At 32.8% G+C, this 17,673-nt stretch overlaps 1 long non-coding RNA gene across 1 annotated transcript; it reads right to left on the bottom strand.

Moving 5' to 3' along the window:
• Positions 1-277: 277 nt before the first annotated feature.
• LOC143206776 (uncharacterized) lies at positions 278-8,211 on the bottom strand. The gene is made up of 2 exons (XR_013008522.1): positions 7,775-8,211; positions 278-631 (listed from the first exon to the last, which is right to left on the bottom strand). It is a non-coding gene; the product is annotated as an uncharacterized LOC143206776 (long non-coding RNA).
• Between the last annotated feature and the right edge of the window lie 9,462 nt (positions 8,212-17,673).

The raw sequence follows: 17,673 nt of genomic DNA, 5'->3' as shown, positions 1-17,673 counted from the left end.
GCTGGAATTGATGATTGATTCTTTTATAAGAAAATATTTCATTTCGGTTATTGAAAAAGTTGCCACGAAAAGCAGTAATCATGTTGACATATAAGTTCAATGTCTGTTTGAGACTGAATAATTATGCATATGTAGGAATATTCGTCTTGTCGGTCGGAATGTGTGGCTGTGGATGCGATTGTTTGTCCGAACATTCACTACCATTTTGTGGAAAGAATTTGCACGAGAACTAAAAACACTAGTTGAAGAAATACTTGTTTATTTCCATTTAAAGTGATACATGTGCTCGACGGGAGAATGGACATGATATTAGGTTAGGTAAAGGAAGTACGGTAGCGCTATGGAAGTTGTACTGTTACAAGGGGGCAGAGAAAAGAAAAAAGAATGAGACGTCGTCGTGGTGGTCTTTTATAACCGGGAGCCGCACGGTACCAATCCACCGGCATTGTCAACCTTCGAACTTGCTCTAGGTGAATGCGTGGTGGTCTAGAGGGTCGTAACGGTCGCTACACCACTCCCGTCCTAGTGGAACTGCCGTGACCTCCGTACCTCTATGTATGCAGGTTCCGGAGTGCAATCGCAATCATGTTGTGCTTGGGATCATTTTCCTTGTCGGATTTTACACTCTTACCTACGACAATCACAAGCATAAAATTACGACTATGCCACAGTAGGATTCGAACCTGCGACTATCGCAACAACAGGTGGACCACCTTGTCACCTTTACCACTGCTCCAACTAAGTCGACAAATGGTTTTTTAAAACTTAAATTATAAAACTGTATATTAAGATAAATAACATACATTCTACGGCTTTCAATTGTGATAATAATCGAATTAACTACGAATTATGTGGCCTCATAAATTACATGTCTAAAAATGCACTAGAGAGCGAAAGTCTTTACATAAAAAGAATCGCTGTATCATTAGAGAAATCGGTATTAAATATGACCAGCAGACATCTAAAGATAACTGAATCCGACTACCATATTTAGGCACAATTTCTCTTTAAATTCACTTGAAAAAATGTGTTCAATCATATGTTATTTGTTCATATATATTATGGTAAAAACGGTTTTGTATCCGATGTCAGAGATAAACTTAAATAAAACTTAATAAAAGAATTTCTGTCAATTATAAGAAAACAGGATAGCGGTACAAAAGAAAAAAAATTTCTTGTATCTTACATTAGATATTCATATACTTGCAGCGATACACAAGACAACTACGCGATTAATATATCAGTATTTTTTTCCAAAATTAAAACATAATTAAACTACTTGATCATTTTGAAGTCGGCCTCGAGCAACAAATTAAAATTGTTTTATTCTTAATTTATTGTTTTGTATATGTTACAAAAATATCTTATTATTTTTACATTGTCTGGGCTCGGCATCGACTTCAAACTGTTCAGTTAGTAGTAGTTAAAATAATATTGTAAATAGATAAATAGGTTTAGGCAAATATTAATCTAAATTATGTATATCTAGTATAATATAACATAAATGCACTAGATTGGTTAAATAAGGTTTTTGATTATTTTTATTTAGTTATTATAACGATTATTGTGTACGTGTTTTATTTTAAAACGTTTTGCTTGTGATAAATATCTAAGTTTGATTATATTTTACTTTTTACTGGGTTCCTTATTTATTATTAGAAGTCGGTTCAATTTTTAGTTTCCTTTTTTTAGTGTTAAATATTTACTCATTGAATTAAGCAGTAATTTTATTTGTTATTACAAGGGCCCGTATGAGGAAAAATAGGAATAAAGAAACAATGATTGAAAATAAGGAACACTTCAGGCCTCGGAGTTTTGCTACCTAGTCTAAGTGATTTGACACATGTTCTAACTAAACGAGAACAACAAAAAGTTATTGGCCCCGCCGGGAATCGAACCAGCGATCTTCGTTTGGGAGCTGAACGCTCTAACGATTACACTTTAGAAGCACTTGTCTAATATATTTCTACGAGGTCTTATATGCTATGGTTAGTGCTTAAAAAGCAAACTGAATAGCTTTTGCACTGAGCGACTTCCGATTTTTCATCACATCAGCTCAGTAATAACATTATACACAAATATCTGATTATTTTAGATAACAAAATATGTGAAAACCTTGTGCGTGCCTTTGACAATTTAGGGTTTCGCTCGATTTCCGCCCTTTCCCTCATCAGATTCTGACTAGGTTGCAATGGAACCACTACGGAAGTGCACTCTGTCGAATAAAAAAAGAATTTTGAAAATTGGCCCACAATTGACGGAGAAATCGGTGAACATATATTTTAAAAAATATATATAGCCGAACGTAGAACCTCCTCCTTTTTCGAAGTCGGTTAATAAAAACCGGAGAAGGTTTGCCCTTCATAAAAAACTCATTGGCATCCTATATTTTTCTACTTTTAGTCAGATGTATACAGATACATTTTTCCTTGATATGTCTTCTATGTGTTATCGTTGGTAGTAAGTTATTTTAATCTCCTACAGATTGTTTCAGTCTGGTAAATGCCATCGCAGCTGTTCGACTCTTCTATACACTGTTCCATAATAACAACGTTTAAATGTTTATACCATGATATATTGTTCACCACTATTGATTTCCATGTCCTTACTGCAAGATAATGCGCTGTATGCAATAGCAGTTACATAAAAAAATACAGCTTTGGTCTTTAATGACTTAAGTTTAGCTGAAGTTCTTAAGGGAGCTTATGAAATTTGTGACCATTACAGAAAATAGTAATATTTTTGAATAAAGTCTAGCACTATCTAGTAATCTAGGACTAGAGTGCTGCTCTTGCTCCAACTTCGTAAATGCAGATCCTCGTCAATGAATATGAAATGATGGTCCCTGTACTTTTCTTACTTGAGCGAACATGTTATGAATGCTTTGTGAGTTCACTGCTGGGGAATCTTTTCATAGATAAATTAATATCCATATTTGGTTGAGCCCTTTTACAATTAGGGATGACAACAGAGGTAAAGGTCAGTTTTGATCTATTTTAAATTTCTCAGAGCCTGTGATGTGATCCTCCATGTTGGTTATGAATATGAATGGTTAGAGTAGTTAGCACTTTTAGGTGACCGGGTGAACTTTGTATCGCCTATATCTACCTTGCAAATTTTGTCAGACCGTAGTCTTTCCAATAAAACAGCCAATGCACGTTATCAAAATTTATAATGCGACGTTGCCGCGCCAAATTTAAGTTTTAATTTATTTTGACTGTGACAATAAAATACTAATGTAAATAAAATAGTGAAACAAAAATAACGGTATAAAATATTATTTATTTTAACATTATGGTACATGAAATGTATATTTATTGAAGGACTTAAACTACAGTTAATTAGACAGCAACGATAATAGGTAGGTTAGAGTTGTTTTATTCTATTTACATTGACACATGACAACGGTGTCGACCAGTACCAACACAAACCGAATTTCATAGACCGATTTGATTATATGTTCTGAGGGTTCTGAGGTCTCTTTTTAAGTAGAATAAAGCTAATTAGTAAAACGAGAAAGAAAAATACTCCGAGTATAAATGGGATTTTATATTTTTACAAACTGATTCGTTAGGACTAAGGATTATAAATCTCATCGGCAGATGTTTTATCAGGGTTGATGATAATATGGTTGTTGGATGACATCCGATCCAATGCTGTTTTAAATATTTTGGCTAAATCCTTGTTGTGTGTTTGTACCTTTGTAAATCTAGGACAATAATGCGCTTCACTATTTTATTGTAAGTAGTAATCACGCTTATCAATTTATTTATCCGAGTTGCCATAAAATTAGTTTGTAAGGATTGATAATAGCGTTTCTAGCGAGTGATACATTTGTCACATTTTGTTAACTTATTTCTGATATGAATTTTAATGTTATTAAGAAAGCTATAGTATATACGATAAAATATCTTGGAAGTAAGAATGAAAATATCCTGTACATGCATACTGTCAAACAACGTTATTTTAAGTGTTTTCTACAGGAACAGTATAATTCAGTAGATTCACCGCTATATTTTAATGCCTTAAAGCTACAAAATCGTTCAATTTCATTGTATCTTGCTCAATATTACTATGTTTGATATGCACCAACTTGTATTTTGAGCATATCCACTACATTTCCAGTCACTCTCAAATGCAGTTGTGACATATCAAAACAATTATTATCAATTTCAATCTCTTTCTGGGGTTTAGAGCGGTTAGAATGTGAGGTATCTCAGCGCACATTTATTCATAGTATTACATTCCTTAACTTCGACGGCCTAAGAAGGTCCTTCGACGAAGGTCATCTTCTCCTTGGCATTGTTAATAATAAAAGTAAAGAAAGTTTTCCTTGACAAAATTTGAATTCGACGCACAATTAGAATACTATTCGATATTACTGTTAGCACATAGTTATATCATATTGGACCAATATTTTTCAATTGATTTTAACGTTTTGGAGTCGATATACCTCAAAAAATACCTACATTTCTATGAAATATAAATCGTAGTAAGGTGTTAAATGATCAGTGTCGAGAAATTATCTTCAATGTTCAATATGTTTTATATTCTAATTGGGGTTTGGTAATAAATATTTGACAACCATAAAAATATCGATTCTTTGTGACAGTTAAACTATTGATAACAGTTATAGTGACACTGATATTTTATATTACTATTGATTTTATTATTTTCCTCGCTAGTATTTCATATTTTCAGATGCACCGGAAAATCACTACCGGTTTTTTAACAGATGTTGCTTGGTTTAAGTCTGCAATGTTATTATTTAACACATATGTTTGTCTGTTTTATTCACGAAAGTAACACCGTCCTAGATTTATACCTCTATGAAAATTTCAAGTTTCATGGATAACGTATTTAATAAAAATTAAAAAGCCACTGAATGTCATCGTTTGCTGTTGATTTCGATGTGCAACTCAAATAACGTTTTGGTAGACAGAAAAAGTTTGAAGATAAAAAACTGCAACAGTAATTACATGAAGACCCAACCCAAAGTGAAAAACAATTGGCAGAAACATTAAATGTGTTCCAAGAAATGATTAACGACCGATTACGAGCAATGGGGAAAATCCAAAGGTGGAAAGATGGGTGCCACATGAACTGAATTGCAGGCAAATGGAAATTCGAAAAATCGTCTGTAAAATGTTGATTCTAAGGTATGATTGGAAGTGATTTCTGCACCGAGTAGTGATGGGTGATGAGAAGTGAACTGTGTTTGGCGGTACCAGAGTGGCGTGGTGTATTACGAACTGTTGAAACCTGGTGAAATAGTTGATGGTGATAACTATCGACAAAAGGTCAAATTGAACTATGAATTATTCAAGAATCGTCCAGAATAGACTCAAAGACACGGTATAATGAATTTACAGCGCCATAACGCAGTGTTTCATGCAGTGAAAGTAATCAAGAAAGCGTTGAAAGCACTTGCATGGCACATATTATCGCACCCGTCATACTCTTCTGATCTTACCCCCTCTGACTATCAAATTTCCGCATCAATGGGATACGCGTTTGCAGCATTTTACCTATTTCGAATCCATAAATTATCTGAAAGATGGGCAAGATGTATTGAATGAAACGCCCAATACTTTGAATAAATAATATTTACCATTTTCTTTAAAATTTTGTAGTTTTTTTTCGATAAAGCCGCTAATTATTTTTCGGTACATCTGGTGTAAACCTTCCCCGGACTTTCACAAATATCTCCAAATCAAAGTTAGTTAAATAGGTCCAGCTGTTCTCGAGTTTTTGCGAGTCTAACAACAATTCAGCAATTCGTTATATAACACATGTGTTCAAAAGATGTGTAAGTGTCCTACCACTTAGATCGTGTTAGTTTTATTCGATTCACCGCTTTTTAAGTACTAACGTTCAAAACAAAGTCGTTAAAATTTCATGATATTCTACTCATAACATAGGTTTGGGAGTTATTGTGCTAAGAGTGACGCTAGTTTTGTTATTTTCAAAATAATGGATCAAAAACAATTTCGTATTTTAATTTTACATTGCTTTCTGATGGAAAAATATACCGTTTTCCGTACTGTTGTAAAAATAAAGTTTTATAAGCTCCGTCAGAAACATTAGTAAAACGTTGCGTTACTTCAAATATGGTCGTAGAGATACCGATGAGGCAGAATGCAGTGGATGTCCAAATAAAGTAGTAACACCAGAAAACATAAGAAAATCCACAAAATTATTTTAAATGATCGAAAAATGAATTTGCGTAAGTTAACGTGTAAAAATTATGTGTTGGTTTTATATTGCAGTAGCATTTGACTATGAGAAAGCTCTGTTCAAAGTGGATGCCAGGTTTGCGCACTGTTGACCAAAACCAAGAATGTATTGACTATTTTGAGCAGTGTTTGGCCATGTTTAATAGGTCAATTGAAAAGTCGCCGGCCTGAAACATAGATGGCATTACTAGAATTAAATCCATATGTTTTTTGGTTAGCGCTAATCTTCAAAAGATGCGTGTATAAATTTGCCAGCTGTCAGATTATTAGTTTCTGAATTATAGCATTTTGAGTGAACTTTTGTTATTGTGAAAAAATGAATATAAAGGAATTTCGCGTTTTGAAGGGAAAAAATACAGTTGAAGCAAAAACTTGGCTTGATGCCGAGTTTTCGAACACTGCCCCAAGAAAATCAACCGTCAAGGATTGGTATGCTATGTTTAGACGTGGTGAAATAAGCACCGAAGACGGTGAATGCAGTGGACGTTCAAAAGAGGTTGTAACCGACGAAAACAAGAAAAAATCCACAAAATAATTTTGAATGATCTTAAACTGAAACTGAATGAAATAGCAGACACTCTAAAGATATCAACTGAACGTGTACATCATATCATTCGCGAATATTTGGATATGAGAAAGCTCTGTGGAAAGTGGTTGCCGCGTGAGCTCACTTTTGACTAAAAACAACGAGAAGTTGATGATTCGGAGCAGTGTTTGAAGAGGATCAACTGTTAAACGTAAAAAAACGGATATATTTGCGTCGATATGCGACAATAGATGAAACATGGAATCTATCTCTTCATTCTGGAATCAAAATGACCGTTACCTGAGTGGACAGCAACTGGTGAACCTCGTCCAAAGCGCTCAAAAGTACAACCATCGCCTGGAAAGTTTATGGCGTCGGTATTTTCAGATGTGCGTGGTGTAATATTCATCAACTATTTTGAGAAGGGAAATTACATCAATAGTGAAGATTGTATAGCGTTATTGGAGCGTTTGAAGACCGAAATTGTAAAGAAGCGACCGCATATGGCAAAGAAAAGAAAATGTCTCGTCAAGATAACGTACCGTGTCACAAGTCAATCAAGACAATAGCTACATGACTAACTAAACTACATGAACTGAGCTTCGAATTGCTCCCACGTCCACCGTATTCGCCAGATTTGGCTCCCTTTCGTTTGAAGGAAGAGGTTGATATGTTGAGGCAAAAGATAAATCGTTCTTCAAATATGTTACGTCGGCGGTTAAATGATTGTGTGGCTTTTGATGGAGATTAAGTTGTTGAATAAAATAAATTTTGAAAAAAAACGCGTTTTATTTGTTAAGCTCGATACTTTTCAATCCATGTGTTATATAGATTTCTTATGCTGTGGCAGATTTTGCCTAAACTACAGTGAGCTAGAAAAAATTACCAGGAGCATTCCGCTTCTGTTAATGAAACGGGATAGTTCGGCCTCGCAGTGAAACATTTCCTGACCTAAGCTGCACTAAAATTTCACGATAAATCATCCCACATCATAATCTCAATAGATTCTCACCATTATACATAACTCTACGACTGAAACATTGAAATCTCATTCCCATGTCGACAGCAGTACAATAACAATTTTGTACCTGGTCGCGTCGACTGTCTAATCCGGCGAGTCCGATCCTGCACGATGGCATCTCATTGTTTTCCTTTGATGTCGGCTTGAAGACGAATTTCGGCCCCGTCCGAAAAAACGAGTCTACTTCTCCTATGCGCTCGGCTCTCTTTTCTCTTCTACCATCGACATATCGACAAACACCACGTAATCCCCGTACATTAAAATGACATCGCCAATAAGCGTATTATGTCTCTCGAGTGAGCCCATGGGTTCGCGGCCGGCTGGGTGGGGCCTGGACCGCATCGAGCGGCGGTCGCGCCGTGGGAAATGCACAGTAGTGCGGCGGCGAACCCCGCAACCGCCCCCCTCCGGCCCCCGACGTCGCTACGGCGCGGCCCCCCAGCCGGTCCACGGCACTGCCGTCCGTCTGCGACCCGATCTGAATCCGCGATCGCTCGCTGACGGATTCGGGACCTGCGTAGACGAGGACGGAGCACGCACGGACGGACCTCGCAAGCCCTCTACGTCCCTTCGCACCCGACGGTGGAAGGAATTTCTCTCGGTGCATGTCGAACCCGAGGAATTTTCCCCGACCTCATCATTCTGTATTTTTTCAACATGATAGAGGGTCCTTTGGGCCGTTACTTTTGTTATTAAGTGCGTGAAAATATAATCCACTTTTTTCCACCGAGAAACTATTAAATAACAGGTCATTTGAAAAGTCCCCGGCCTACCATAGTAAAACACAGTTTTTTGGAAAAATTAGTTTTTTTAATTCAACATAATTCTCTTCAAGTGTGATACACTGATTATAGCGACCCTCCGACTTATCGATACCATTTTTGTAGTACGATTTGTTCCTTTCTTCAAAATAGGCCTCACTTTCGGCGATCACCTCTTCATTCGACGAACATTTCTTCTCAGCGAGCATTCTTTTCAGATCTGAGAATAGGAAATACTGGGGGCAGATCTGGGGGTGGATGAGGAAGCAATTCGAAATCCAGTTCATGGATTTTTGCCATCGTTTTCACTGACTTGTGACACGGTGCATTGTCTTGGTAAAGCAGCACTTTCTTTTTCTTCAAATTCGGCGGTTTTTCGGCGATTTCGTCCTTCAAACGGTCCAATAACGCTATGTAGTATTCATTGTTGATGGTCCTTCCTTTTTCAAGGTAGTCAATGAAAAGTATTCTATGCGCATCCCAAAATACAGACGCCAAAACCTTGTCAGTCGGCTGTTGCATTTTCCCACACTTTGGAGCTGGTTCATCGTGTGCAGTCCACTCGGATAACTGTGGATTTGTATTCGGAGTGAAATAATGGAGCCATGTTTCACCCATTGTCACATATCGACGCAAAAACTCGGGATTATTATGCTTGATCATCTTCAAACACTGCTCCGAATCATCAACTCGTCGTTGTTGTTTTTGGTCAAAAGTGAGCTCGCGCGACACCCATTTTGCACAGAGCTTTCTCATGCCCAAATATTTGTGAAAGAGATTGAATGAGTTCAGTTTCAATTTACGGACATTGGAAATCATTTTGTGGATTGCTTTTATGTTTTTGTCGGTAACAATCTCTTTTGGGCGTCTACTGCGTTTACCGTCTTCGGTGCTCATTTCACCACGTCTAAACTTAGCATACTAATCCTTGATGGTTGATTATCCAGGGGCAGTGTCCGGAAACACGGCATCAAGCCAAATTGTTGCTTCAACTGTATTTTTTCCCTTCAAAAAGCAATATTGTATCAATACGCGAAATTCCTTTTTATCAATTTTTTTTCACAATAACAAATGTTGCTTCACTGAAAATGCTATAATTCACAAACTAATGATTCCAAAGCTGTCAAATTTATACGTGCATCTTTTGAGGGTTAGCTAAAAAAGCTAGGTAACTAAAAAACGAACAATTTTAGTAGCGCCATCTATGTGTCAGGCCGGGGACCTTTCAATAGGCTTGTTGATATCGATTTATTTGCCGTTTCGTTCAATGAAACAGTGAAGCCACGTTATCAAAATGGATAACGTCAAAACGTCGCAATGTTGCCGCATTAACTCTGAGTTTTATTTAATTTTGTATTAATTAATTAACAAAAATTATTAAATATAATTTATTTTAAAGTTATATGCATATATTATCGAAGGACCTAAAACCACAATTAATTATACAGTTATATATTATATATTATACAGTTACTCTTTTCTAGTAGCGGTATCCCCTGGAGCCCTAATCAATCGAATTAACCATATGTATATTCATGTAAAGTATTTTACTGTCATTAGAGATCATATTTACATTTTACGTTCAGTTCTTGTTTTCTTCGGTACAGTCTTTCCTTGTAAAGTCATATTGATATCATATATATATATATATATATATATATATATATATATATATATATATATATATTTATATATTTATATTTCTCCATAGTTTGTTTTGTTATTACCCGAATACATCTTTTTGATAAAAATAGATTTAACCACTGCATTCTCGCTAATCTATTTGCCATATCTGCAAAACAGTTAATATTCTTTCTCTTCTCACACATTTTGCAAATGCTCATGTATATTCTGAAGAATCACACACATATATCTTTCACACTTTACAATACGATTTCCTAGAATTATTGTATATTTATTTTATACTAACCTTTAGTTGTTTCCACTCTCATCACACTGTCTTGGAAATTGTCAGTGTAGAATCATAATCCCATATTTAGAAAGTTTCATTTATGTGGATAACAGCTTAACTTAATTTACAATCTATTTAACATTCGTGAATGAACTTTTCTTGTCTTAACACTATTTGTATTATCATCTTGCCATAAAACACAATGTTTCATTCTGAAATATCCAGGTACCATCTAAATAAACACGTTGAAATAATAAGTCTTCCTTGATTTTATTATATGCTTTTAAAAATTGTATTATTTTGAAAACAATGCCTGGAAGTTCCATTAGACCTCTTTGTGGATCTTCACACCATTCAATTCTATATTACTCAACAACCTTTGAAGGGATGTTCTACGAAAATGTGGACAGTCATTCAAGGAAAATTTGACATTCAAAAAGCTTCAACAAATATCCAACAAGTTACAAAATCAATCGAAAAGAGGATTAACTTAACATTTGACTAAGTCAAAAGTCGTTTTACTATATTTATCAATCAAAATTTTATTATTTTTCCTCTATAACATTAACAAAAAATCCTGAAAAATAATCTTAGGTTCTTAAATACTCTATATTAATGTACAATATTATTTATAATCATAATTTAAACAAAAGATAAAAACTTATATTTACATGTGCATTTATATAATCATAATATTGACAAGTTCAACGATTCTACCAAAAAAAAAAGCAAAGTTGACAGCAAAGTGAGTAGCTTCAAGAATTTCTGTGGAAGGAATATTATAATGATCATTTTCCATAATTTCGAAAATTTAAATATTTATTAGTCCAAGTAAAGATCTAATTTTAATACGGTAACTGTTATGCAACTACAGGAGACTCTTTCATGTGAACTAATTTAAGCCCAATTTAGATCATATTATTGAAATTTTTATATCAAAGAACATGAAATGACTTCAATGATTCAAATAATGAAGATTTCATTATAAGAAACGATTAATGCATATAAATATATTTATACCAAACTAAAGCAATGTTTCAGTAGCGGATATTTCTTAGTAGAACAAAAATTCTTTGAAAATTTTTCAAAAAAAATTTTTACGTTATCAAGTTTCAAGGATTTATATTGAAGAAATAGGACAATGATCAATTTCCATAATTTCGTAGATTTAAGCACTTCTTGGTCGAAGTAAAGACCTAATTTTAATACGGTAAAAGTTATATAAGGTAGGTAGTCACATTATCCACATGTTCATATTAGGGAACGTGATTTAAATGATTCAAATAATGAAGATTTCATTGAAAGAAACGATTAATACATATATATATATATATATATATATATATATATATATATATATATATATATATGTCTTTATAATGAAGTAAATCAATATTGCAACAGCGATATTTCTTAGTAGAACAAAAATAATCTGCAGTTGTGGTCTTTCTTAGTTGGCGAATGTACAAATTTTGTGTTTACATTAACGCGATGTTTCCATTATAATGTGTTTACATTATCAGGTTTCAAAGATTTATATTGAAGAAAGCACAATGATCAGTTTCCATAATTTCGTAGATTGAAGCACTTCTTGGTCGAAGAAAAGATATAATTTTAATACGGTAAAAGTTACAAACGGTAGGAAGTCACATTATCGACATGTTCAAATTAAGGAACGCGATTTAAATGATTCAAATAATGAAGATTTCATTGAAAGAAACGATTAATACATATATATGTCTTTATAATGAAGTAAACCAATATTGCAACAGCGATATTTCTTAGTAGAACAAAAATAATCTGCAGTTGTGGTCTTTCTTAATTGGCGAATGTACAAATTTTGTGTTTACATTAACGCGATGTTTCCATTATAATGTGTTTACATTATCAGGTTTCAAAGATTTATATTGAAGAAAGCACAATGATCAGTTTCCATAATTTCGTAGATTTAAGCACTTCTTGGTCGAAGTAAAGATCTAATTTTAATACGGTAAAAGTTACAAACGGTAGGAAGTCACATTATCGACATGTTCAAATCAAGGAACGTGATTTAAATGATTCAAATAATAAAGATTTCATTGAAAGAAACGATTAATACATATATATGTCTTTATAACGAACTAAACCAATATATTAGCAAGGATATTTTTAGTAGAACAAAAATAATCTGCAATTGTAGTCTGGCATAATTGACGAAGTGCGTACTATGCGTTTACATTATTTCAATATTTCATAGTTTGCGTTTATGTCAACAAATTTGAAGAATCTAATCGAAGAAAAAGTACAATGATCATTTTCCATAATTTCGAAGATTTAAACACTTCTTGGTAAGTAAAGATCTAATTTTAATACGGTAAATGGTAGGTAATTATAGGAGATTCGTTAATGTGAACTAATTAAAGCCCAGTGTAGTTCACATTACCGAAATATTCTTATCAAGGTACATAATTCAAGTGATTCAAGTAATAAACGTCTTAAGTAAATCAATATTTCAGCAGCGAAATTTTTTAGTTAGAACAAAAATAATCTCCAGTTGTAGACAGTCTTGATTGACGAATGCTCTGTGTTTACATTAACGCGATGTTTCCATTATAATGTGTTTACATTATCAGGTTTCAAAGATTTATATTGAAGATAGCACAATGATCAGTTTCCATAATTTCGTAGATTTAAGCACTTCTTGGTCGAAGTAAAGATCTAATTTTAATACGGTAAAAGTTATATAAGGTAGGTAGTCACATTATCAACATGTTCATATTAAAGAACGCGATTTAAATGATTCAAATAATAAAGATTTCATTGAAAGAAACGATTAATGCATATATATGTCTTTATAACGAACTTAACCAATATATGAGCAAAGATATTTTTAGTAGAACAAAAATAATCTGCAATTGTAGTCTGGTATAATTGACGAAGTGCGTACTATGCGTTTACATTATTTCAATATTTCGTAGTTTGCGTTTATATCAACAAGTTTGAAGAATCTAATCGAAGAAAAAGTACAATGATCGTTTTCCATAATTTCGAAGATTTAAACACTTCTTGGTCGAAGTAAAGATCTAATTTTAATACGGTAAATGGTAGGTAACTACAGAAGATTCGTTAATGTGAACTAATTAAAGCCCAGTGTAGTTCACATTACCGAACTATTTTTATCAGGGTACATAATTCAAGTGATTCAAGTAATAAACGTCTTAAGTAAACCAATATTTCAGCAGCGAAATTTTTTAGTCAGAACAAAAATAATCTCCAGTTGTAGTCTGTCTTGATTGACGAATGCTCTGTCTCTGTGTTTACATTAACGCAATGGTTTCATTATTGTATATTTACGTTATCAAGTTTCAAGGATGTATACTGAAGTAATATCACAATGATGAACTTTTTGTTAACTCTAATGCAATGATTTCATTGTTAAATATGAATTTACGAATCATATAATATAGTCTCTACTAGACTTGTATACATAGCATCTTCAGGATCTGGAAAATTTTCGGTTAGGACTTTTTTAAACGTTTTTTTAAATTATTTTTAAATCCCTATGTCAGAAACTCCCTAATGTGTTCAAGGTCGTTTTCTTATTGAGTTGTGACCGAAAAAAGCACGTACACACATGTGACTGGCCGTATCCCTCCGTCGAAGGCTGGCACGCCGCTTTGTCGGCGTTTCTTTGCGCGAACAGGGCCAACAGTAGCCGTGCGCTCCAATCCGGTAGCCGTCGCTGCTACCGGATACGCGGCCGGTCTCTCTGTGCATTGGTCGGGTCGCCGTCAGCGCTCCAATTCGGTGGCTGAACATCGAATGAGATGGCGACGGCTAGTCGCCCATCCCGCTGCTATCAAAAAAGTCCACCTGGCTTACGCGTGTGTGCAACACAAACGGCAGTTGCTCCACTGACGATTACTGTAGCAATTGGCGGGAAGGTACCTGAGACGGTTACGCGAACGTAAAACGTGCATGCGTTATGGTGGTAAATAGTTGCATAAAATTTACTCTATTAAAATTATATCTTTACTTCGACATTATATTTTCAAAATTATGGAATTTGATCATGTATTGGTGTGTTATTTATTCAATATATTCAGTATTTTTGTCTTAAATCACATTCGTCAATATGAACAATAATGGGTTGGAATTGGTTCATATTAACGAAAGTCTGCTGTAGAATCATAACATTTACCATATTCAAATTAGATCTTTAATCGACCGACCTGTTTATGTTTTCGAAATTATGGAATTTGATCATTATTTTATCCATTATTCAATATATTCAGTATTCAAAAATCAAAAATCACATTCGTCAATGTTAGATTTTTACTTCAAGTAAGAACTGTTTATATTTTTGAAATTATGGAATATGATCATTATGTGATATATTTAATATATTCAATATTTTTAAGTTTTAAATCACATTCGTCAATATGAACAATAATGGGTTGGAATTGGTTCATATTAACGAAAGTCTGCTGTAGAATCATAACATTTACCATATTCAAATTAGATCTTTATATCGACCGACTTGTTTATGTTTTCGAAATTATGGAATTTGATCATTATTTTATCCATTATTCAATATATTCAGTATTCAAAAATCAAAAATCACATTCGTCAATGTTAGATTTTTACTTCAAGTAAGAACTGTTTATATTTTTGAAATTATGGAATATGATCATTATGTGATATATTTAATATATTTAATATTTTTAAGTTTTAAATCACATTCGTCAATATGAACAATAATGGGTTGGAAATGGTTCATATTAACGAAAGTCTGCTGTAGAATCATAACATTTACCATATTCAAATTAGATCTTTAATCGACCGGCCTGTTTATGTTTTCGAAATTATGGAATTTGATCATTATTTTATCCATTATTCAATATATTCAGTATTCAAAAATCAAAAATCACATTCGTCAATGTTAGATTTTTACTTCAAGTAAGAACTGTTTATATTTTTGAAATTATGGAAAATGATCATTATGTGATATATTCAATATATTCAATATATTCAATATTTTTAAGTTTTAAATCACATTCGTCAATATGAACAATAATGGGTTGGAATTGGTTCATATTAACGAAAGTCTGCTGTAGAATCATAACATTTACCATATTCAAATTAGATCTTTGTATCGACCGACCTGTTTATGTTTTCGAAATTATGGAATTTGATCATTATATTATCCATTATTCAATATATTCAGTATTCAAAAATCAAAAATCACATTCGTCAATGTTAGATTTTTACTTCAAGTAAGAACTGTTTATATTTTTGAAATTATGGAATATGATCATTATGTGATATATTTAATATATTCAATATTTTTAAGTTTTAAATCACATTCGTCAATATGAACAATAATGGGTTGGAATTGGTTCATATTAACGAAAGTCTGCTGTAGAATCATAACATTTACCATATTCAAATTAGATATTTATATCGACCGACCTGTTTATGTTTTCGAAATTATGGAATTTGATCATTATTTTATCCATTATTCAATATATTCAGTATTCAAAAATCAAAAATCACATTCGTCAATGTTAGATTTTTACTTCAAGTAAGAACTGTTTATATTTTTGAAATTATGGAATATGATCATTATGTGATATATTTAATATATTCAATATTTTTAAGTTTTAAATCACATTCGTCAATATGAACAATAATGGGTTGGAATTGGTTCATATTAACGAAAGTCTGCTGTAGAATCATAACATTTACCATATTCAAATTAGATCTTTATATCGACCGACCTGTATATGTTTTCGAAATTATGGAATTTGATCATTATTTTATCCATTATTCAATATATTCAGTATTCAAAAATCAAAAATCACATTCGTCAATGTTAGATTTTTACTTCAAGTAAGTACTGTTTATATTTTTGAAATTATGGAAATTGATCATTATGTGATATATTCAATATATTCAATATTTTTAAGTTTTAAATCACATTCGTCCATGTGAACTACAATAGGTTTGAATTGGTTCATATTAACGAACGTCTGCTGTACCAAAAAATCTGCTTCAGTTCAGAAAAAATCGTTCTGTTAAATCACGTTCGTTAATGCAAATATTTCGTTAACGTGAACTACACTAGTGTTGAATTAGTTTACGTTAACGAGACTCTCCTGTAGCTCTATAATATGTACTGTATTAAAATTAGATCTTTATTTTGACCGTGAATTGTTCTAAATCTTCAATATTATGGTATTCGATCATTGTGCTATTTCTTGAATACAAATTCTTGCAAATTGATAACGTTTACGTTTTATTGTTTAAATTTTAAATTAGGTTCGTTAATGTAGACAATTCGATACTGTGAACAACATTGTGTATGCATTGGTTCATATTAACGAGACTCTTGTGGTTGCATAACATTTACCGTATTAAAATTGTGAATTGAATGTGATCATTGTGCTATTTTTTCAATACAAATTCTTGAAAATTGATAACGGTTACGTTTTATTGTTTAAATTTTAAATTAGGTTCGTTAATGTAGACAATTCGATACTGTGAACAACATTGTGTATGCATTGGTTCATATTAACGAGACTCTTGTGGTTGCATAACATTTACCGTATTAAAATTGTGAATTGAATGTGATCATTGTGCTATTTTTTCAATACAAATTCTTGAAAATTGATAACGGTTACGTTTTATTGTTTAAATTTTAAATCACGTTCGTTAATGTAGAAAATTGGATAATGTGAACAACAGTGGGTATGAATTGGTTCATATTAAGGTGTGTGTGCGTGTTAAGTGTTTAAATCTTTGAAATTATGGATAATGATCATTGTGTTATTTCTTCAATATAGATCCTTGAAATCTGATACTGTAAATACACGATAATGAAAACATTGCGTTAATGTAAACACAAAGTCCATGCATTCGCCAATAAAGGCAGACTACAAATGCAGATTATTTTTCTTCTAACTGAAAAATATCGCTACTGAAATATTGGTTTAGTTCGTTATAAATATATGTATAACTATGTATTAATCGATTAATTAAACGACTATTATTTAAATTACTTAAGTTCGTAATGAAAATATTTCGATAACGTGAATTACACTAGGCTTGCTTTAAAGTGTCCTCCATAGGTATAACATTTACCGTATTAAAATTAGATATTTACTTCTATTAAGAAGTATATAAATCTTTGCGTTACTTTCGAAAACATAGCGTTAATCTAAACAAAGAGATAGTGC

The sequence above is a fragment of the Rhynchophorus ferrugineus genome, unplaced genomic scaffold, assembly GCF_030347505.1.
Source record: "Rhynchophorus ferrugineus isolate W39M unplaced genomic scaffold, kcgeb_rfMv2 rfM1, whole genome shotgun sequence".
Classification (NCBI taxonomy): domain Eukaryota; kingdom Metazoa; phylum Arthropoda; class Insecta; order Coleoptera; family Curculionidae; genus Rhynchophorus; species Rhynchophorus ferrugineus.
Note: the sequence above shows the minus strand (reverse complement) of the source record. Positions and strands in the feature narration are given on the sequence as shown.